Source organism: Rhinolophus ferrumequinum, chromosome 8, assembly GCF_004115265.2.
Source record: "Rhinolophus ferrumequinum isolate MPI-CBG mRhiFer1 chromosome 8, mRhiFer1_v1.p, whole genome shotgun sequence".
Taxonomy (NCBI): Eukaryota; Metazoa; Chordata; class Mammalia; order Chiroptera; family Rhinolophidae; genus Rhinolophus; species Rhinolophus ferrumequinum.
Genome location: NC_046291.1, coordinates 69,155,344 through 69,177,884, shown reverse-complemented (window position 1 = coordinate 69,177,884; position 22,541 = coordinate 69,155,344). Strand labels below are relative to the sequence as shown.

General features: G+C 36.9%; 1 pseudogene; it reads left to right on the top strand.

The window, feature by feature from the left end:
• Positions 1 to 6,533: 6,533 nt before the first annotated feature.
• LOC117026226 (60S ribosomal protein L35a-like) lies at positions 6,534 to 6,866 on the top strand (annotated as a pseudogene).
• Positions 6,867 to 22,541: the final 15,675 nt, after the last annotated feature.

Here is a 22,541-nt window from a genome sequence, read left to right as displayed (position 1 = left end):
AAGGGTCTTAGCCCAGGCGGTTCTAATCTACTGCATATACCAGACCTACTCCACCTCCCAGGAGAGTCACAATTTTGTGGGCTGTTATAGCAAAGAGTTAAAAATGTAGATACCATTTTGAAAAGTACATTTATAATGCAGGTAATTAACAATTAGCAGTGCTAAGTAAGTATAATACTGTTGAACATCAGAGACCTTTTCCAAATATATTTGTTTTCTTAATTAACTTGTGTGATCATGGAGTAGGAGAAATTTAAAGAACATTGATTACTTAGTATAGTATTGCATTTTTAGGGGTGCTTTGTTTTGTTTGGAATAAGCAACGGACTTGAAGTTTCAGGAGAAGCATAATTTGAAGTGCAAAATATGTATCTGTGTTTAATTAAGAGCATTTTGAAGAATGCATATTAAGCAATGTGATTTTAAGGCTCAATTATTATAATATGACCAAAAGCTAAGTGAAGAACAAATCAATCAGCTTGGTTTTTACGGTCCAATTTTTGTTCTCACTAAATTGATTGCTTTTGTTTAAACAGACTAGCGGTATTGATTTTATTTAATATACACTTATCCTAAGAAATAAGAAAAGTTTCTGGAACTACAGGTGCTCTGAAATCCACCTCAGTTTCATTTACTAAAATTAGAAAAGTCGATCACCTCCAATTGAAAACATCTTAAGTGTTTTCAGGCCAAGTTGATTCTCTCCATTCTATTAATTCTACCTCCACTCTTTTTATTTTCCCCTGATAAAAAATGAAACTTTTGACAGCTTTTTAATAGGTTCATTCCACCTTAATCATGTCCTGAAGATATTATAAGGAGAGCACAGAGGCCCAGAGGTACCAGGTATTTGGTCTTTACCTGGACCCAATTCAATCATATGAACACAATCATCCCAGGAGCCTAGACCAAATTCTCTACTGCTCAACATCAGAAATTTTGATCCAAACCACTGGAGCAAAATATTCTTTCACAAAGTACCTCAAGATAGTTAGTATTCATCCACAACAGGCTCGGCCGCAGTCGAGGGTAATGTTTAGGTTCTAGTCTAGGACACACCTATACAAAAATCAACGTAGTACAACCAAAGCTGACCCAAAGAAGTTTCAGTTCAAAGAGCAGTCGACCCTTTTTGGACAACTAGGTCAAAATATATCTATAAAATTTAAATATCTTTATATGTAAGTATAAAATATCTATAAAATTTACCAATTAAAGAAACTTGAGGTTTGCCATTTTTTTACCTGAGGAAGAACAAGATATTCTATTGAGAGAGACATGGAAAGAGATATTCTGGCAGAAATGCCCTGGCCCTGAGGGTGAAGTTTTTTTCAATTTTTATTGAACTACAAAGGGTGTCAAAAACATGTATACACATTTTAAGAAAGGAAAGAAAACTGTATTAAAATTGTAATAATATATACCAATAACAAAAGATGAATACAAGTCCTGTGTATACATTTTTTTGGCACACCTGGTATGTATAGTGAGAAAAGTACACATAGTGTGTACATTTTGATGAATTTTCACAAGCTGAATATTCCTGTTTAACTAGTCCATAGACCAAGAAAGAGAAAATGTCCAGCTCCCCAAAGTCCCTCTCACACTCATTGCCATTATATCTATTAATTTAAAAAAAAAAAAAAAAAAAAAAAAAAAAAAACCTATGAGGTAGACCTTATCACCATTCCCATTTTACAGATAAGGAAACTGAGCTATGGGAAAATGTTACTTGCTCTAGGCCATATTATCACAAATTGAGATTTGAATCCAATCAGTCTGACCCCAGAGCCCATGGTTTTTACCTCTACACCATGATTTTCTAACTCATGTATCCATGAAGTCTGATATAAAATCTTAATTTTTTTTAACTACTACAGAAGTTTCTGTTAAAATAAACCAATTTCTCCCCAGTGCCCAATTTACTTCCCTAGTGCCTATGCCATCCCAAAACAGAAAAACAAGAAGTCAACTCTTGGAGACAGTTGGTAACAGTGGAATTTGAGAAACTCAGTACATCGTTTTTTGTTTGTTTGCATATGTTACCACTAGACACTAGGAGGAATTAGACTCATTAACAACAGTTACTGTGTCTACCAACTATTGCTGCCTTAGGGTAGGAGTCAGACGAACAGAAGGGTCACTGCAGGCTCTAGACTCAATGTCATCCAATCACAGCAGCCAGCACCTGGTAACATTTGTAATATAAACACACCAGCCCTGCAGCAGGATTACCTGCTGGGGGAGAAGAGGGGTTCATGAGTGCTTTGAGCAATGGCCATGTCACTGAACTTCCTAGGGTGAGGAATTTGAAAGTCAAACCTCTTTTGGATGTACTGATGTCGTTGTACTAAAAGTACACCTCACTGATAAATTTAAAAGGGGGGGAGGGGAAAGGGAATGAGAGGTACAGATTTCCAGGTGTGAAACAAATAAGTCATGGGGATGTAACATACAGCATGGGGAATATAGTCAATGATATTGTGATAGCGTGGTACGGTGTCAGATGGTTACTGGACTTAATGGTGATCGCTTCTTTCCGTATATAAATGTTGAATAACTATGGGCACACCTGAAACTAATATAATATTGTATGTTAGCTATATGTTAATAAAAATCTTAAAAAATAAAAGTACACCTCATTGTTTCACGATATGTCTTGTAATCTTAAGGGTTCGTAGTGATGGAAATATAAATGAAAAAGTCCATACGTCTCTTTACCAAGAAGAGTATTGAAAGGCTGAAAACGTCACCTGGAAGTCCTGGTTCTGAGCTCCAGAGGATCTACCATTCTTTCTCTCAACAAATATTCACTGAGCACCTACTCTGTGCCAAACACTATTCTGGATGTTAAAGATGGAGTGGTAAATAAACAGACAAGGTACAATCCACCGAACTATTACCCTGCTAGTTCTGGGGATAAACCATCGTACATCTACTCTCAAAACCAATTATTAGCTTCTTTACAGGAGGCTTTTACATCTTCTTTGGTGAGAAATGATTCTGTATCTCACCTAAAATTTTGTCATTCACCCTAGGCAGAGATGAGGGTTGAGAGAAAGAGGCTGACAACTTATAAGTGGTATGAAAGTGTGAAAAATATTTGTATGGCATAGTTTGAAGATGGCCATTATAATTCCACATCCAGAGTTTACTGCTTAAAATGCTAACAAACATTTAGGGAAGGATAAGTATTGGCAGTGATGACCGAGATCTACTGCCAGAACCCTGAAGCTGGATACACAAGTTCCTGTGAACTTAGCTTCCTGGTTGTGAAATGAACAACTTAGAAGTTCTCGTTCATTTGTGAAATGAAACAACACTTTCAGTTAGTAACGACCACATGGCCTTATATACTAATGCCTATATTAAAGACAAAGCCTCTCAATCATATTAACCGTTACTAAAAGAGTTAAACACATAAATAAAAACACAATTAAGAAATGTGTTCATTTTTTTTCTTACTAAAGACATTACTCAGTCATTGCTCCTAGACAGATAGGTGTTTTCAATAGTAAATCAGATATAAATAGATTGATTTAGGGGATACGTTTTTTCCTGCCATAATCACCTCACTTAACATTTTGCCTATATATGATTGGAAATGCTAAAATAAAATGTCAAGTATATTTTGGAAATTAGAATGTAAAATAGGCAGCTGGTGACATTACAATCTTAATGTGGCAGAACGGGCTTTTATTTTCGTTTTATTCCCTTCCTGCCTTACCTCCTCACTCTTTCCTGGATAGGAGTGAGGTGGCTTAGATAAAAAGAAAACTAGATGAAAATGTTTTTAGCATAATAATTGGATCAGTCGGGATAGAGGAGATCACGCTCTGGTAATAAATGCCCCCAAGATCTGAGAGTCTCAGAATGCAAAGGTTTATTCCATGGTCATGTTGTGTGTGTGGGCATTTGGAGGAAACTGTTTCATGTCTTCTTCACTCTGGTAGCCAGGCTGAAGGAGCAGAGCCTTCTAGAATTATATAGCAGATAAAAAAGAGAGTGATTACGGCACAAACTCCTAAAGCTTCTGCCAAAGTGAAGCACATTAATTTCAACTTTTATTAAATGAGAAGTCACATGGCCAATCAATGCTGGGGGGAGTATAAGTCTTCTCTAGGAGGGGCAGAAAGCAGATGTTGGTAAGAATACCATCCAGCACAATAATACACCAATGTTTTCTATGAAAGACAGCCTACTTAAGCAAGGTTAAGTTTTCTTGGCTTTCAGGGCGTTCAGTCTGATGAAACTAAAGGACCCATGGCAATGAACAATATAGAAGGATTTGAAAATTTCCTTATGGAGCTGGATCCTAGAGGAGAGCAAGAGACTTAAAAAAGTATCAAAGGACATTGGGGAGGGAAAAGATATATATATATACATATATGTATATATATATATAGGATTCTAAGATGCCCAACTCTTTCATAGACTGCCAATTTTACCTCCAATATGCATGCTTCCTTCCTCCGCTATAACTGGATTTTTAGCCAGGCATATGGTCTCCTATAATAAAGATCATTCCCAGCCTCCTCGCAGCTGGTGTAGTCATGTGACTACATTCTGGCCATGGGGATATAAATAGAGGTAAAATATAGCAGTTTCCAGTGTAGTCCTTTAAGAGACAGTAGATCGTCATCCTTGCCCTGCTGCCTTTGAGCAATGCTGCCACTTGGATTTTGAGTGTGAGTACCACACCCTGAAGTTGGAAGAAAGGTAGGTAGGCAGAAGACTCTCGTTATTGGTTATAAGCCCTCTGCGCTATTTGTTATTGTGTATTTCAATTTGATTTTTAATTATTTAAATTAAGAAATTTTTGGTCAAGGAAGCACCCATAAAGAAGACTGGATTCAAAGTGGGTCTTAAACAATCCATAGACTCTAGATGAACAGTTAAAGAGAGGAAAGGAGGGTGGAAGGAAAGTAGACACATTTGTCAAGCACCTCCTAATAATCGCTTGCCATGTCTGAGAACTTTCTCTATACCATGCACTTGTGCTAGGCATATTATTTTATTCAATTCTTGCAACAACCCAGAAATACAAGCATTACTATTGCCATTTTCAGACAAAGAAACAGATTTTTTTTAAGTGTTTAAAAACTTGCTCAGAGTTATACAGCTAGTAACTGGTGGAACTACCATTTAAACCCAGGTTTGTCTGCTGTAGAAGCTCTTTTCTTACATAAGGTAAAAATATACTTACACTCTCTGGAAGAAATGTGCCTGATGTTTGTTTGAAAGTGCAACCAAGTTCATTTTAGGGAAACACTAAAACCTTCCCCCATCAATTGGTGAATGGGGTAAATTTAATATTGACTTTAAAAGAACACAATCATGAGGATATATTTGTAACCAAAATAAAAATCACAGAATTCTTTCCAAAGTCAAGTAAAAATATTTTTAGATTATGTGCACTTAAAAATTATTTATGCCACTAATCCTCTCCATCTGTGTTAAATTCACTCTATTCTAAATGAAGCCTGCCTTTAGACTTAGGAGAATTATACCACGCTTACATTTCAAATAGCATGTATTTTATATCATACTCATTGAACCATCTCAGTTATATTATTTAACATGGGAATAGCACCTATATTTGCAATATGCTTTGTAAACAACCTATTACTCCAGTGTACATTCATTAGCACTGTAATATAAATACAAAAACATTTAGGAAAACAATCTAAGTCTATCTAATAGAATGCTTTGCTATGGTTACTAACTTTTGTTTTCGACATTCTCATCAGTGGTAGAAATGACTGCTGAATTTGTAGTGTTCAAACTTTCATTTGAATAAGCAAATGTAACTCTGTGTAATACCCCAAATACAACATACATTATATGCTTCTTTAGAGAAGTTTAATTACAGAGTCTCTGTCTATTATAAATAAACCTGCAATTGTCTGGCATTGAGATGCTTCAGTGAATACAACTGTTGATTGAAATTAGAAAATTTTCTCATTTTCCCTCTTTGAAGCCATGTATTTCCAACAATGATAGGACTTCTCCAGATATACCAGACTTCAAAGACCTTTTGTGTTTCATCTGGATATGAACTTAACATCTACAGCAATTTTTTAAACTAGAAGAAATTATTGAAAATGATCCATCGCTGACAAAGTTTACAACACAAAACTGTCTAATGCCAAGTTCTGTAGTCAGTGTAATGCCATAAATTGAAAATGCATTGCTTTTTCATTACATTTCACACAGGAAGTTTTCACATAGCCCTTAATGTCTGTTTCTTATCTAAACTGATATGTTTTCATAAATGTGAATAGCTTTCCATCTAGTTTCAATAGTGTTATTGTTTGGTGTTCATATTTTTCTTTATATAAATCTATGAAAGTACAAGTTTTTGTTCAAACTCATTTTAACCAACTTGGGTGGAAAATATTAGAAGATGTGTAAGAAAGTGATGGCAACTCTGTATTTCTTGATTTGAAAACAGAGAAGAGGCGAAGATGAGTGGAGTTCTTGGTGCTGAAATTTGGGGGCTTGCTGGGAACAGAACTTCTAAAACGACAAATATGTCTGGAAGGCTGTGGTCCAAAGCCATTTTTTCTGGCTATAAATGGGGTCTCCGGAACCAGAAAGAGCAAACAGCTCTTCTTAAAATTTAAGGTGTTTATGCTCGAGATGAAACTGAATTCTATCTAGGCAAGAGATGTGCATATGTGTACATGGCAAAGAATAACACAGTGACTCCTGGTGGCAAACCGAACAAAACCAGAGTAATCTGGGGAAAGGTACCTCGTGCTCATGGAAACAGTGGTATGGTTCGTGCCAAATTCCAAAGCAACCTTCCTGCTAAAGCCATAGGACACAGAATCCGTGTAATGCTGTACCTCTCAAGGATTTAAACTTACTAAAAAGTAAATAAAGTGGATTTGTTCTCGTAAAAAAAAAAAAAAAAAAGAAAACAGAGAAGAGCCCTTTTCAATATGTATATATTACAATGCCCAATCATTCTGATAAAATATATTTCTCCTCATTCTTTTGTCATCTCTCACTGTCCCCAACTCTTCCAGAGAACCCCACTGAATAGGCTACAATAAAAATCAAGATGAAAGACTCTACCATGGGTTACATGCAAAAACACAAATTCCTTCTTTGCGTGCGTCTCAGTTCACCCTGCTATGCAGCAACAAATAGCTAACCCTCATGAGAACATAGAATGGGGCTATTCCGGGTGCTGCATGAATCCAATTTATTAAATAGTCATCGTCCATAATTTTGAAAAGTAGTTTAAATTTTTTTCATGCATTGTAAACCAATGACAAAATCTGACTAAAACTGCTTTTGGAACAATCAAAATATTTTACAAATACAATACTTTTTTACTTCTTCTTCACAAGTTATGGTTATGAAGATTTGGACGTTGAGATCACTGCCACTGACAATTCTTTACCAAGCCAAGTGTTTTCTAGCAGCCTGCAAAATGTGTTCATGTCACACTTCAAAGCACAATGAAGTTTCCTGCATATAAAATATAAGTTTGAGATTAGAGCCAGATTGCCTACAGTCGTCAAACTTTTGCATACTTCTTCAAACACAACATGGATTAAGTCCTTCTGTTGTTTCGTTTTGTAGTCTATTTGCCATTGACCCACTTTGGCATCTTTAAAATAAACAATTAGGAGGAAGAATAGTGGAGAAACGTCATCAATAAAGAGACCAATGGATACTAACTACAAAGCCTAGGGAAGGGAAAGGGCCTACCTCAGAGCCAAAGAATAGGTCTTCCATGGAGAAATAAGTCCAAGGCCACTAAGCACAAAATACAAAACAGGTAAAAATGAGGGTGGGAATCAGGAAAGTAACATTCAAAACAGGGTGAGCAGATATTTATTATTCCACCTTCTTGTCCAAAGTCATGGGCAGATTGGAGACTGCCTCCCTGTCAAAATTCCAATAAATGCTTTCACATTGCTGGCGGGAGTGCAAATCAGTAGAATATTTTTGGAAAATGACTGTGATCAAGAACTTTAGAAATGGCAAACTAAAAAAAAAAAAAAAAAAAAAAAAGTTGATCCATACTGGATCAATTCTAAGAAATCTAATTCTGAAAAATCTATCTTAAGGAAATACTTCTAAATAAGGGAAACAACGCCATGCACAAACATGCTGTTTAGGGATTGTTTACAATAAACAAATGGAAACAATCCCGCACTAAGAGCAGAACTATTAAATAAATTGCTCTCCCAAAGGAATATTGCCATTTAAAGTGAAACACTCCTTCGCAAAAAAGGGGGGCAGGGATGGGGGCGACGGGGACTGTCCATGTTGAATGAAATGCAGTATGATCAAACTATGTCAAACGAGCTAAAACTCTGCCTAGGCAAAAAGTGAAATGTGTGCATATTGGTTTTCCCTTCAGTGGTCGGACTTTTCTATATTTATTTAATTATCTATAAAGAAGATATATTACTTTTTGCAATAAAGAAAAATCTGATAAATTTTATCTTTATGTAAATAAAGCAGAAAATCCTCTACAAAAAGTTAAATGAGGATAAAGCCTCATAAAAAAAGTAAAGAGACAAAGTGTTTATTTTCTCTCCTCCAAAAGCTAAATATAGTACTGCAATGTTGATCCAGCCCGTTGGGTTTTCCTACTTCTAATGAGGAATCTGCCACAACTCTCTATATCAGGCTCTTTATTATTCGGTGCAGGCTAGCAGTCAAAGCTCAGTTGGCAGAGTGGATTAAACAAGCAGGCTATGGATGTTCCTCAGTTTATCAGCAAATCCACAGTGACATGCGTTTTCTTTTTCCCTCCACTCATGAATACTAAAACCTTCAGTTGTGCAAGTCTCTCTCTATTACATCTGTGCTGCAGGCTAAAAGGTCGTCTTTCGAACCCTCCACTGGTGGTGGTGGTTGGCGGAGCGCGGATCAGCTTTTCCGCACTCTGCTAGTTACTGGTGAGGCTGGTGGGTCAGCCAAGAGCCAAGAGGAACAGAGAAATGTCTTTGAATAATGATTAAGAAAGGGTGTGTGCATGAAGAGATGAAAGAAAAACTCAATTTTATCTTTTTCTAGTAAAAAAAGGCCAGCTTAACCTCAATTTGAACATCAAAGTCGGTGACTATTTTTAAAGGCTGATAATACCAAGTGGCGAAGGGAACAGTTTGGTGTAAAAAAATTAAAATTAACAGAAAAGCTTAATTGTGGCCAATGGAAGTCATATCCCTCTTAATTTATTCTATTCATCCTCCTTTCCTTAGACTTCTGAAAAGTCCTATGAGGCCAAGTAATGTTGTCAAAATATAACCTCTATCAGACCACATCGGACTATAATTAATTTCCTTTAGTTTGGAGTCCTTTCATCTGCTCAAAAACACCAATTTTAAAACCAGGGTATAGCTATCAGGTTGACTCTGTTTTGTGCTGCTGACCCAGGAAGCCCTTACCTACGTTATTAAATAGTGTTATTCTATAATTCAGTCACTAGAATGCCAGAAGTTATAGTGCTGAGTTGTCATTTGGTTAGGACCTACCTCTCTGTGCACGTAGACAATGGAAAAAAGAAAAAGTAAAATAGATATTCTCTGTAAAGGGATGTTTCCTTACCTTTTCATATAGTGCCCAAGAACATGAGTGCTCAAAAAGTATTTGATGAGTCAATGCAAGGTGTCCAGTATTGTTCTAAAATCATTTTATAGGCAGGCACCACACCTTATAAATCTTTACTTTCTTCCAGTACCACGGTACTGCCATGGGTTCATCACAGGGAGTCAATCAAATTTTTAGGTAAATAACCTCCCAAGAAAAGATATTACAAACAAACCTTTAAAACCGGCTAAGCAAGTTTCATGCAAGCTATCTAAGAATAAATTTCTCTTTGCCTCCACATTTCTCTGACCACTAACTTACTCTCACAAGCTGGTATCCAACCCTTCTCCCCTTTTAAATTTAATCATACACTGAATTTGATTTGAATGATTGAAAATTGTGAGTCATAATGAGCCCCGCCTGCCCCATTTTGTGCAACCCTCACTTGGTGTAATAAATGCAACATGCCACCCCTGAAAGGAAATATGTTAACCCCAAGACAATATCGAACCACCATGTACACAGATGAAGAAATCAATAATCACTTTAGACTGGTATTTGACTAGATGCAAGGCAATTGTTTTTCAAATCTGATTTTTGAAAAAGGTGGTGATAAAACAAAGCAGATTATATGGACACTTAAAGTATGTCTGAAACCTCCCAAAGCAATTTTGCCTGTAAGAGCGTGGTAATGCAATAAATATGACCCCATGTAAATATATAGCATAATGCATTTGAGTAACTTTCATAGTCATTCAGAGGAGCAGATAATTTCTCAGGGCTCTATGAGAAAACTGACAAGCTAAATAACTCAGTTATAAGGCTGTACCAAAGATCCTGGGCAAATATTACCCATTAATAAGAAGCAGGATTAGGAATTAGATTTGTCTAAGGAAACCTGGTTCATTACAAGTTCTATCAGGCAGACCTTACAAAGAAGAGAGGATATTAAAAACAACCCCGTTGCACAGGAAGACTAGAATGACATAACTTGGTGAGAAAATAAATGTGCCCAGGACGTTGGCATTCCTAGGAGATCTGGGGAACAAAATTTTGGTAATTCCCAAATTTCTGCAAGAAACTCAGCTTATGTGAAAACTATAAACTGTCTCATCTTCGGTCCCATTTGTCTCCATCAGACCAATGCTTTGCCCCTCAACCTCATTCAGTTGGCAAGGTACACCCTCACGCATGCTCAGCTTCCCCAGGAAAGTGTAGGTCCTTTGGACATCCCTAAACCATCTGCCAGCCCTCCTCTTAGATCTCATCTCCTAGTTCCTTCTCCCTCGTCCTTTTGCTCACTCACCCCCACTTCCATCCAGGCCTATTTGCTCTTCTTAGAACAAATCCTGGTCCCTTGTGCTTGCCATTCCCTCTGACTAGAGTGGTGACAGTCTTCATATTTACACATGGCTTGCTCCCTCACCTCCTGCTCAGATAGCATCTTCCCAGTATCCCCTTCTAATACCCCTATTTAATACTGCAGCTTCAATCTCTCTCTCTCTCTCTCTCTCTCTCTCTCTCTCTCTCTCTCTCTCTCTCCCTCTCTGTCTTAGATATAAGCCCCATTAAGACAAGATTTTCTGTTGGGTTTGTTCACTATTATCTTCCCAGTGCCTAGAAAACTACTTGGAACATAGTAGGCGCTCTAAATATTTACCAAAAAAATGAATAGAGGACTCAATGCTACTGTGAGGTTAATTGATTTCTTTTAAATCTTAACTGATTGTATATGAAACAGTTTGTTTTCACATGGTTTTAGAGAACAGTGACAAGATAAAATGTGGATCAAACCTTATGTCTCCATCCACAATAGCAATTCTCAATGTTTCATTGAACAAAGGTTTTTTTTAAAAAAATATATATATATATGTTCATTTTGCCCATTTATCAAAATTATTGAGTGGGGGAGGGCAACACATGGAGGGAAAATGAAATAAGAATGGCAGATGTTGACAGTTGTTGAACTGGATGGTAGGTACATGAAAACCCATTATACTATTTATGTTGTATAGGTTTGAAACATTCCATATACAAAGATCTTTTCATAACGTACATTGAAGTTTCTTTCCAAATTGAACTGAGAATTTGGGAAAAAAGAAGCTTATCAATTGTCATGGTAGCCTGTAGGCAATTTGATATTTGATGCCTGTCTCTATGTACACATTTTTTAAACTCTGAGTTTTCCTCTAGAAATTTGTCAGAAACACCACCACTAGAAGGCAAATGCCCCCAGGTAAAATTGAATTGCTTTCCTATCTTGGTCAAGGTCATGAAGCCGTCAAGGTATGAAGCCAAACTGTATAGAACACCATGTTTGGAAATGAGGATGAAAATCACAGACTTCAAAGGCAGAGAAGGATGCCCCTCCCAGCCAGGGTAAAAGCAGGTAAAGGCACATTGTACACACCTGTGCCAACCTCCCTTCCTGCTGAGAAGGGGACATAGGCCTGATTACAGACCCAGCTGTGGTAAACCAGTCCCTCCTCCTGACTCGTCTGTCTAAAACACAGCCAATCTATGACTCCAGGAATAGCTAAAATCCTTTACAAATAATGATGGGTGCTTGGGTTTAAAAAAAACTTTTTAGAATGTTAAAATAGTCCTGAAACAAATAAAAGTCAGTGCTATGTTTCTTATATCGTTTTTTAGATGTTTACAATCTTCAAAATTCAAAAGACACATAATTTAATGCAAGAAATTATGTCTGTCTTACAGCATGGTGATCATTCAACCTTGTTGGTGTGCTTTATAATTCATTCAGCATATGGAGTGTTTTTCAGGGTCTGGGAAGTCCCTGCCTCATAGCTGGAGAAAGACGTGTGTATCTACTGAAACAGCTTGGAGGAATATACTACATACAGCTCTCATCTCCTTAAATATGATCAGCTGAATGTGGAAGAAATACTAGAGTTTAATGATTCTACTCTGATTGCTCATCCATTTGCCTGCCTCAATCCACCCATACGTTGAAACCCTAATGAGTAAAAAACAGAATATCATCCTTAGACTCATTTAAGCCCTGGATTCCTTGGCCAATTATTACATAGCAAATAGCTGACATAAAATTTTCAGAAAGAAACTAAACTACAGGTTTTAAAAGTTGGTGACTAGCAGCAATTTAATGAGTTTGGCAGTGTCTGTTGTCCTTACGTATTTTTTATAAACAGTGGCAAAAAAATAATTTTCAAATACAACAAGACATTAGTTCAACAAAAAGGCTTTTGTCACCACCTAACTTAACCCATTAGGATGGCTACTATCTAAACTAATAAGTGTTGGTGACAATGCGGAGAAATTAGAACCTTTGTGCACTGTTGTTGAGAATATAAAGTGATGCCGCCACTATGGAAAAGAGTACAGTGATTCTTCAAAAAATTAAAAGCAGAACTACCCTATGACTGCTGATTCATATGAAATATACAAAAAAGAATCAAAAGCACTATCTCAAAGAGATATTTGTCCACCCATGTTCAGAGCAGCATTATTCACAGTAGTCAAAAGGTGGAAGCAACCCAAGTGTCTACCAAGAGAGGAATGAATAAACAAAATGTGGTATTTACATACAATGGAATATTCTTCATCCTTAAAAAGGAAGAAATTCCAACACATGCTACAACATGGATGAAACCTGAGGACATTATGCTAAGTGAAATAAGTCAGTCACACAAGAACAAAAAAAGAAAGAAAACAAATACTGTATGATTCCACTTATGTGAGGTACCTAGAAGAGTCAAATTTCATAAAGTCAGAAAGTAGAATGGTGGGTGCCAGAGGCTTGGGGAGGGGGAATGGGGAATTGTTGTTTAGTAGGTATAGAGTTTCAGTTTTGAAAGATAAAAAGACCCTAACTCATTTTATGAGGCCAACATTACCCTGGTACCAAAACCTGGTAAGGACAACACAAAAAAGAAAACTACAGACCAATATCTCTGAAGAATACAGATGCAAAAATCCTAAACAAAATTTTAACAAATCGAATGCAGCAATACGTTAAAAAGGTTATTCAACACGCCAACTGGGGTTTATCCCAGGGGCACCAGGATGGTTCAACATATGCAAATCCATCAATGTGATACACCACATAAACAAAATAACGGACAAAAATCATATGATTAGATCAATTAATGCAGAAAAAGCATTTGACAAGATACAACATCCATTTATGATTAAAACACTTAATAAAATAGGTATAGAAGGAAATACCTTAAAATAATAAAGGCCATATATGACAAGCCCTCAGCTAATCTCATAATTAATGGTGAAAAACTGAAGCCCTTTGCTCTACGTTCAGGAACACGACAGGGCTGTCCCCTATCACCTCTGCTTTTCAACATAATGTTGGAAGTCCTTGCCAGAGTAATCAGGCAAGAGAAAGAAATAAAAGTCATCCACATTGGGAATGAAGAAGTTAAATTGTCACTCTTTGCAGATGACATGATGCTATATATAGAAAACCCTAAAGACTCCACCAAAAAGCTATTAGAAACAATCAACGAATACAGTCAAGTTGCCGGCTACAAAATCAACGTACAAAAGTCCATTGCATTCCTATATACTAACAATGAAATCTCAGAAAAAAAAATTAAAAAAAAACAATTCCTTTTGCAATTGCAGCAAAAAGAATAAAATACCTAGGAATAAACTTAATCTAGGATGTAAAGGACCTATATGCTGAAAACTATAAGACAATTTTTCAAGAAATTGAAGAAGACACAAAGAAATGGAAAGACATTCCGTGCTCGTGGATTGGAAGAATCGACATAGTTAAAATGGCCATATTACCCAAAGCAATATACAGATTTAATGAGATCCCCATCAAAATCCCAATGGCATTTTTTAAAGAAATAGAACAAAAAAATAATCAGAATTTTTTGGAACCACAAAAGACCCCAAATAGCCAAAGCAATCTTAAGAAAAAAGAACAATGCTGGAGGTATCACACTCCCTGACTTTAGCTTGTACTACAGGGCAACGATAATCAAAACAGCATGGTATTGACAGAAAAACAGACACATAGACCAATGGAATAGAATTGAGAACCCAGAAATAAAACCACATAAATATGCACAGATAATATTTGACAACGAAGCAAAAAAATATACAACAGAGAAAAGACAGCCTCTTCAATAAATGGTACTGGCAGAATTGGAAAGCCACATGCAAAAGAATGAAACTGGACTGCTATCTGTCACCATGTACCAAAATTAATTCAAAATGGATCAAAGACTTAAGCATAAGACCTGAAACAATAAACTGCATAGAAGGAAACATAGGTACTAAACTTATGGATCTTGGGTTCAAAGAGCATTTTATGAATTTGACTCCAAAGGCAAGGGAAGTAAAACCTAAAATAAATGAATGGGACTATATCAAACTTAAAAGCTTCTGCACAGTGAAAGAAACAATCGACAAAATAAAGAGGCAACCAACTGAATGGGAGAAGATTTTTGCAAACATTGCCTCCGATAAGGAGCTAATATCCAAAATATACAAGGAACTCACACAACTCAATAACAAAAAAACAAACAACCCAATTGAAAAATGGACAGAGGACCTGAAGAGACATTTCTCCAAAGAGGACATACAAATGGCAAATAGACATATGAAAAAATGCTCAACATCACTAATCATCAGAGAAATGTAAATAAAAACCACAATGAGATGTCACCTCACCCCAGTTAGAATGGCCATCATCAACAAGACAAATAGTAACAAGTGTTGGAGAGGCTGTGGAGAAAAAGGAACCCTCATACACTGTTGGTGGGATTGCAGACTGGTGCAGCCGTTATGGAAGGCAGTGTGGTGGTTCCTCAAAAAATTATGAATAGAATCACCGCATGACCCAGCAATCCCTCTCCTGGGTATCTACCAAAAAAATCTGAAAACATTTATACATAAAGACAAGTGTGCTCCAGTGTTCACTGCAGCTTTATTTACGGTGGCCAAGACATGGAAACAACGAAAATATCCTTCGATAGATGAATGGATAAGGAAGTTGTGGTATATATACACAATGGAATACTATTCAGGGGTAAGAAAAGATGAAATAGGACCATTTGTGACAATATGGATGGATCTTGAGATTATGCTAAGTGAAATAAGTCAGAAAGAAAAAGCAGAGAACCATATGATTTCACTGATATGTGGTATATAAACCAAAGAAAGAAAAGAAGACAAACAAATGAGAAACAAAAACTCATAGACACAGACAATAGTTTAGTGGTTACCAGAAGGTAAGGGGGATGGGGAGTGGGAGACGAGGGTAAGGGGGATCAAATATATGGTGATGGAAGGAGAACTGACTCTGGGTGGTGAACACACAATGGGATTTATAGATGATGTAATACAGAATTGTGCACCTGAAATCAATGTAACTTTACTAACAATTGTCACCCCATAAACTTTAATTTAAAAAATAAATGAAAAGAGTTCTGGAGATTGGTTGCACAACAATATGAATATACTTAACACTCCTCAACTGTACGCTTTAAAATGGCTGAGATGATAAATTTCATGTTGTGTGTATTTTCCTACAACTTTTTTTAAGTCAAGAGAAAAAGGTTTTTGTCCATCTGGTGGAACAAAGCCTTTCCCCTCGTATTCTCTGGAGTTCTTTGAAATCGTTACTGACTCTGGACACACCGGTAGCCAGGTTTTGGACACTGAGAGCATTCAGCTGAATCGCTCCAAGGATCCAGTGTAAATCAAACGAAAGCTCCAGAGCACGGCTGCAGACATCAGAGAAGACATTGTGGCAGGTTTGGCTTGATGAGGTGCCAGTCTGAAGGATAGGGAGTTTGGTTTGGGTTTGGCTGTGTCTAATACGACAAAATGCACTAGATCGAAAAAGTCCAGACCAGAACTTTCAACTAACTTGACAATTAACACATATTGTAGCAAGGTCCATCTTACCAAATGTACTATTCAGGGCAGAAAAGGGTGAACAGATAGATACAATTTTAGGTCAAACAAATGCATCAATGACTATAAGGAGATCATTCCTTTCTGCCACTCATCCATCCTTCATGGTCCTCGCCCACATGTGTACTGAACAACAACTGAAAACCATCTACTAGATTTAAGTGTAGAATTCTAAAGCCAGAAGAGCTTTCAGAGATAATCTGTCTCAAGGATAGAAAATAAGTTTTAACTTCCTTGGCAACCTCCATCCTTTGGTATTAGCTGTCTTGGACGTGATCCTGAAAAGACTGGTGAGCTACATCTGGGCTCAGTGGGAAACCATGACTCGATGGCTTGGTTATGCTTGTCCCAGGTCATTCAGAACGAGAAACAGAGCTGAGAATAAAACTACCATTCTAGCGTTTGCTCGGTTGAAGAACATACTTCCCAAGGATAAAGAAGCAAGTTGGCACGTATAAAATGGAATTTGCTTTACATATATATCCCTGCCAAGTTTGAGCCCACAGAATAGGAAATGACTTGGGGACTGGGGGAGGGAAAGGTGTGAGTTTTGGAATATCTTCTTCAATATAGCTAACATTTTCATAAGTGAGGTGGGCCTCTGGATATGGATGAGCTCAACAGAAAGGAAATATGATAGAATCCAGAAGCACGAGCCCACAACCAGGAAAACAAAAAATAGTAAAGTAAGAGGAAAAAAATCCATAACGAGATATGCTTTTTAAGAACCCAAAGAAACCGTAGGAACTTCCAGTCCAACACATTCATTTGTTTTTCCTGTGATTGTTTTTTATAGAATTGTCTATCTTATCACTGTGCTTGCGCACATTAAATCACATTTTAGAGTTTTTATCTAATAGTTCTAATATTTGAATCACCCAGGAATCTATTACCTGTTTCCCCTTTGTTTTTCAGTCATGTGGCCCAGTGTCCTGGGATCCCGGTTAACTCTAAATTGCCATGTGTTCTGTATAAAAAATTATAGAGGATACGCTAGCTTCCTCCAGAGAGTATTTCACTTTCTTCTGAAAAGCAATTAGACTAAAGGCAGATCCAGTTAGGAGTTGTGATGTTTTGAGACTAGAGTCCTTTTGAAAGGGCTGGTCCCTTTTTGGTTTCTCCTAGGGTCTGGTCTTTCAACAGTCTCAATTCGGGCATTTACTACAGCCGCTCCTCCTTAGTGGGTTCTGAACTCCAGGTTTCTTTTCTTTGTTTGTTTCTTTGGTTGGTTGGTTGGTTGGTTGGTGCTTTGGTTGGTTGGTTGGTTGGTTTGTTTGTTTGTTTGTTTGTTTGTTTGTTTTGAGGGGTTTTCTGGTTTCCCTATCTCTAAAGAAAGCCAAAACCCTTGGGCCTGCCCCTTGACCCCTCAAGTCCTGGATGTCCTGGTTGTTTTCTGATTAATTTGGCAACTATTTGTGTGTGTGTGTGTGTGCGTGTGTGTGTGTGTGTGTGTGTGTATACATACGCTTCTATCTGATGAGAGGATTGGTCAGATACAAGATACAAGCTTTCCATTATTGCCAGAAACAGAAGTATATTTTATTTTTAATAGATTAATTTTTGCACCCTTGAATGATACAAGAAAATTATAATAAAATTGAAAAAAGACAGAAGAAAACAAGCTCACCCATAATCCTATTGTCTGATATACTCAATGCCTATTTTGGTATTTTCCTAAATTCTTTACATCTATACATTTGTGCTGATCTTTTAACATCATTATAATAATAGTGTAAATACAACTTTATATCCTAGAAAAAACTCTAAGGAAAAGTATACAAAATTTTGAAGTGTAAATTCCTTTAGAACTCTTTAGTAAGTGGCATGAGGATTGAAATAGTCAGATGTAGTCCATGGCACCAACAAGCATCTGATCTGGTTAAGAAGACCCAAAAAACACTTAAAAATTTTAACTCAATGACGAGGTCAATTCTCTAACTGCTTGGTTTAGCAACAAATAATGAAATAATTTCAACTTTTCATAAACAAATGGCCCAAGGAAACTTGAAACCTAAAAACTGAATAACTGGATCACATTAATACTGCAGAACAAACAAACAAAAAAACAAGGATCTTTTAGGACTTTTATTTAAGCTTCCTTTCTTTAAAAAAAAAAAAATCTATAAAAATTGCTTTCATTTATTATATCCTTCCAGTAGTAAATACTCTATATGTGTTTGTGAACCAGCCAGCCAGCTTTTGGCTGACCTAAACATCTAGTTAATTTTAGACCAAGCCACCAAGGTACTAATCTGACCACAACCCCTACTTCTGATGAGCTGTTATCCTGTGAAGTCAATGTGCTAAGGACAGAATTTCCCAGTAGGGATTTTTCCATATACATGTTGGAGAAGAAATTATTTGTGGTGTAATAGATTTTTTACTAGACTCACTGAATCAGCACTTTGTAATGGCAATGCTTAATACCTTTTCCCTCTTAAGTTTTAGATTCACACTTATCGTGGAATCAAGGCAGGCCAGCGTGATACCCTAGAGGCACTCTTTAGACCAGAGAAGGCCAGGAAGGACTCATGACATCTCTCATTTTTTTGCAACCAGATCTGATGAGCAGCTGTCTTTAGAGGGATCTCCCCCCTCCAGGCTAGTTAAATTGCTTAGCAAACAAACCTGTGAAGCACATCATGTGTATTATAATCTGGCCAGTATGTGTGAATCTAAGGATGTCTCAAAAGCAAAGTGAAAAATTATGAAAAAAACATTATCCATGCTTCTGAGTATAGTGACTCGCTCTCTGCATACCCAAATTGAAATTTTTTATAAATAAACCTTGAAGTTTATGTTTTAAAGAAAATACTATTAATAATGCCTTGAGTTTTATAATATCTATTCTATCCAACATAAACAAATGAACAAGCCCATTAAGAAATAAATAATTTAACATGAAGCTGCGGGATACTTCAGGTAAGTCAACCTGTACAATTCGCAGATTTCTTAAAAACAATTGTAAAATAGCCCTTTGACACTCATAAGTACATGTTCCCAAATATTCATAAATTCCCAAATTTTTAATCAGAATTGCTTCTGATACCTCCGGGTCTCTTCCAAATCATGTTTCATCCAAACGTTTCCTAGGCAGATCTTTACCCCACTCAAGTTTTACCCTCTCATTCAATGACCATTTTCAAACATACATCACACATACACACACACACACACACACACACACACACGGCTATTGTGTGTGAAAATTAGCAAGAACAACAAAGTTTTAAAACTATAAGAAAATACAGGAGCTAGGCAACTGTCTAGGCTCACAGGAAAGCAAATGTTGGGCTATCACCTACTATCCTTTACCCAACTACAATTTACACCTTTTCAAAATTGCAATAAAGTACATATCATGGACGCTGAGATCCAAGAGAAATCACTGCAAACTGCAAATGTCAAATCCGTCAAGGACAATGATCAATTGCTACTGATTCTCTGATAACGATGCAAAGCTCAACACGTGGTGTATAAATATACTTGGGAAGCTTTAAAAAGACATCAAAAGACTCTGATGGCTTAAAAGGAAAGATTTAACATTCAGAAAACAACATCATGGAATTATCAAAAGGTTCCTTTAAAAAAAATGGCTGGTACAAGTACAGAGGGTCAACTAAACATGCCTTAGAAAGTATAAATCAAATCAACTCTTCCTTATACACATTGTGTCTTTGAGGGATTGCTGAAGGTAGGTGGTCTATTTAATAGTATACTTCTGATGTACAAGAGCAAGAGTCCTTCTCATTCTACCCATCTTTTTAGCAGAATTATTGCCATAAGTAAGTAGTTTTATAAATGACATCTTAATTACTTTTAAGTTATTCTATTGCTACAGCACCCAAGAAAACATACCCCAATTTTTTTTAAGTCATTGAAAAAAAAACAAATAGAAAAGCACAGAATGTGACGACAATTTTCATTTACTGTACCAGTAAACAAGCTTTGGTTTCCATGGCCAAAATCAGAGTTTAAGCCAGGAAAAAGCTTGAGCAATAACCAAGAAAAATGCCTTTTTTAAAAAATAACTCTTGTTATGCCTTTAAGATTTTCAAAGAATCACTAACGTAATCCAGTCCAAGTAAGCCACCGTAAGAAATGGTGGCAAATTACAGTGATAGGATTACAGCACGGTGATGCTAACACGGCGAATACACTGAAATGAAAGTCTAGTCCTATGGATTGCAACTATATAGGAACTGCTAACGGATGGTAGTAGACAGGTCTTTCTCACCAACTCAAAGACTCAGCCAAATACCAAAATCTGACAAACTTCTTTTCCACCTGGAACGTATTAAATCTTTAAAAATCCAAAGACACATAAAGAAAAAAAAAATGTTCTCTAGTATAGGTTGGGGGAAAACAAAAAACTCTGTATGCTTGAAATGCAAGGGAAGAGCTTTCCTTTGCCAGTATTTGCAGACTGGAATATTTTTAAAAAATATCCAAGTGTGCCCAAGCTTTAATAGAGTGAGAAAGCCTTCTGCATTCACCCTGCTATTCTTTGCATTTGATATCTGTCAAGTATCAAGGACTGAAGGGCAAAAGCAAAAGAGGGTGATAAAAAACACATCCCAGTGCTTTGTTTAGGCTTTGTCTCTGTCCCACGTGCATCAGACTAGGCATGGAGATCACTGTCTTCTCCCAGGTGATCAACAAATGAGGAAATAAAGGGGGAGAAAGGGATTTGAACGTGTACTTAAGGAGGAAGGTTTTTAGACTTCAGACTTCTATGTGATGGTTGTTTAGTTGGTATAAAGCAAGAAGTCTAATATTGAATTTCCTGCTATTTACATCACAATGTGTGGCATTCCAGGAAGCCTGTTTTGGGCAAATCACTTCAGCTACCTGGGCCTTACTTTTGCATCTACATAATGAAGAGATCATCCTGTCTTCTTCAATCCCAGTTCTAAAAGTCCTTCAACCGATAAACAGGAAAGACCCTTTCATATGTATACACAAGCCTAGTTTTTACCACTGTTGTTTCTTCTAAGTTAAAACCATTGCTTGGATTCTTGTCCTCAGCAGCCTAACAAAAGTAACATATGCAATTCATTTACGATTCTCAGGAGTGAAGTATACTAGGTGGGAAATTATATGCTAGGATTACACGGGCAATTAACCAGCTTTGTCAGCTGAAGTAGTGACAGCTGTTAATCATACCTTTAATTCTTCCCCATTTTTTAATGTTATTATTACTCTTATAACAATTTTCTGATCTCTTTACTTTCTCCCAATCTTTTTCTCCTTCAGAGAATCCTAGCTGAACTCTTCCTGACCTTCTTTTATGCTGGATAATTTTCCCCCTGGAAACTCTCGCTTCATTTCATTTCAGCTTTCTAGTTTTCTGATTCTAGCTCCCTCTGCGGACTGTAACCAATTTGCTTTCAAGGGTCTAGGCAGACATCCGATGAAAGCACCAACTCACATTCCTGCTCTGTAACCTCCCGTGATGGTAGAAAAGAACGTTACTCGGTTGAACTTGAAGGCACCTTTTAGACTCTATGGGTCCAGCCTTTTATAAATAAGAAAAGAGATTTTCTTAAGACTCTACTGAAACTAACTGGACTATATGATTTTAATATTCCTTCGGGAGCTGCTGACGTCTGGAGGAACCCGCAGGCTACTTGCTCTGATCCTCAGTCCTCAACTCCAAACAAACCACTTTATTATCATCACTACCCCTGAAAATTCTGGACAAAAGAAGTTGGTTCAATAGCAGCTCTATCCGTTTCCGGTGGAAAACAACAGAACCCGCTCTGACTAATTAGGGCAGAAAAGAGATTTGTGAAAGGATATTAGGTAATTTATAAAATCATAGGGAAACTAGAGGTTCAGTTGCCAGGAAAATGTCCCAAACGATGCCACAGAACTAGCCTAAAAAAGACACAGATGCCATCTCCATGAATTAATTCCAGGACTTGACTTTACCTGTTACCACCTCCAGTATAAATGCTTCTTATCACCTCTGAGGGGGTCCTCCACAACCATGCAAGCCAGAGAATAGAAATCAGAACTGCCCTTTTTCCTTATGCTCTTTCAAACCAAAGCCCCAC